Source organism: Lactuca saligna, chromosome 9 (genome assembly GCF_052625555.1).
Source record: "Lactuca saligna cultivar CGN05327 chromosome 9, ASM5262555v1, whole genome shotgun sequence".
Lineage (NCBI taxonomy): Eukaryota > Viridiplantae > Streptophyta > Magnoliopsida > Asterales > Asteraceae > Lactuca > Lactuca saligna.
The window spans coordinates 127,739,126-127,741,756 of record NC_136425.1 but is presented as its reverse complement, the minus strand read 5'-3'; positions in this window follow the sequence as shown (position 1 = coordinate 127,741,756).

Genomic DNA, 2,631 nt, shown 5'->3' with positions numbered 1-2,631 from the left:
AAATCAACAAGCATATATTCACGGATCTTCACTCTTTTTATAAAGAATGATCTTTTCAGAAAATATCGGATTTTTTGGGTTTTACAAACTAGACCAAATCATTTTACCACAACATTACTTATGAACTCACCAACATTTCATATGTTGACGTTTTTCAAAATAACTTGTATTCTCAGGTAACAGGTAAACCGAAGAATAAGTACCAAGTAATGTCATGGTGTTTTGCTTAGATTATCTATCAGACAGTTTATGTTATGAAATTGTAATGTCTAAAACAATGTACGGGATGTAAACAATATCAGTTGTAATGTTTCAATGCATGGTGATGAATTATGTTATGATTCATGTATATTCATTGTGATGGTATTCAATTTAAGTGAAAAGATCCCTCGGACGTTTTCGCCGTCTGATTCGGGGGTGTGACACCCATCCTTGGCCATGCCAAGAAGCGTTTGGATCCTTACTTGTTGATATGTCGCTCAAATCAAGTCAGATTGTCATTGAAACTTTGTGTGGGTCATTGTTAGCATAGACAAATGGACTTGAAATGAAAATATATCGTGTTCGGGTTTTTGTCTCCGTCGCCTAGTGATAGGCCGACAAATAAGGCTTTTAAGTATTCATACCTGGCCTAGATGAACTCGGAAGAAAACGGAAATAAGTGTGACTACATCTCAAGCTGTGTTTTGATTTTGGCATGGAATGTGCTGCTTTGGTGCCTTAGATAGCTCCGAGTTGTTCAGATTGTATCGTATTTCAATTGAATATGTATTAAGTAGGAACTATAACACTGAAACGGACTCGGTGACAACACTTTCTAACCTTATTTTCAATTAGAAAATGAATTGAATTGAGAGAAGGCAAATGAGCAGCTTAAAAAGATTAGCATTGAGCATGAACAGACTGAAGATCAAAATGTTTATTAATTACTACAAACTTTTGTAACTTTTGTGTAATGTTTATATTTAAATTAATATAAGATGAATACATGACAGAGAAAAAGAATGAGACTACAAGTTGAATGAAATGGACATGAAGATGCTGAAAACAAGATTAAAAAAATGGAGCACTGTTAAAAAAACATAGGCGGTTTTAAGGGGTGCGAGAGGTGCAATCGCAGAGGGTCCCGAAAAAAATAAGGCTTGATTTTTAGCTAATTTACCAAATTAATATACATTATATATAATGTTTACATAATACGGTAACATGTTCATCGTTGGCCTAACTGGCTAGGGGCACCTCTCCAAGTTCCATTAACGCCACTAACGCGGGTTCGAGCCTTGTTATGTTTATTAGATTCCACTTTCCTTTTGTTTTCGTCCACAAAATCTCGTTTCTTTTCTTATTCTTTTTTCTTTTTGGTTTTAATATTTTAGGCATGTCGTCTTTAATTTATTTATTTATTTATTTTTTTTAATTCCTAACTATCGTTTCTTTTTTTCCTTTTGATGTTAATATTTTAGGCATGCCGTATTTAATCCACAATTAATATATATCATAGTATTAGAAAAAAAATATTTAAAGACTCATTTTCAAATTTCGCACCGGACCCTTAAAATCACATAGACGGCCTTAAAAAAACATATTCAAATTTCAATGTATGTATGTTATTTTGACTTGATATGAATGTATGAGAAAAACAGAGTACCTGACATTGCCACCCCTACTAAATACCTGACATTGCCACCCCTAATAGTAAGGTCACTCAATATAAATATCACCGTCAAGATCACTTTCGGAAGCTTCATCTGTATGAGGCATGTTACCCTTCTGCGAAACATCAAACAATCAAAAAGATGTTCAAGTCCCGGAAAACCCTAACAAAATATACCAAAATACGTGATTAATTTTTCTGTATAAAATGATACAAACATCGATATAATTTTTTTAAATATTTATTTAACATAAAATTTGAATTGCTAATTGGAGTAGAAGATTAGGTTTGGTTGAATTATGAATATAGAAAAGAGAGAAATTAGTTTTTTAATAGATTATTGGGTTGGATTGGATTGTGAACGAGAATAGTCTAATGGATAGTCTAAGGCCCGACACACATAAGAGTTCGTGTACCCTAAACCTAATGGTCCCCCATACATAATTAATTTTCACGGTTGCATCGTCGTCACCCTCACCAGTGATCGGCAGTTCGGGTGATGAGGAGATCCGTAGGATCATCCAGGAGGAGGTGGCTGCGGCCATCAGGGCAGAGATACCAGAGATGTTCGGGTCTATCAAGACCACTCTGATGGAGACATTTGATGAGAGATACGCTGCTCTTTCTGAGGCTGCTGTTGCTGCGGCCACTGCAGCTATAGCTGCGACTAGGCCGCAAGGTGGTGATGCGTTGTTGTTCCGAGAGTTTAGCAACACAAAACCACCGGAGTTTGACGGGACCCAGGACCTGATCGCGGCGATAAGATGGATTTCAAACATAGAGGGGTGTTTCTTTACTTGCTCATCTCCAGAGCATTTGAGAGTCCGGTTCGCGCTGAACCAGCTTCGCTTGGGAGCGAAGGACTGGTGGAAGTTTGTGACTGCGCATTTTACGTCTGCCGAGCTTGCTGCGGTGACCTGGGAGAGGCTCACTGCTATGTTTTGAGATGAATACGTTCCCTAGGTGGAGAGGGAGCA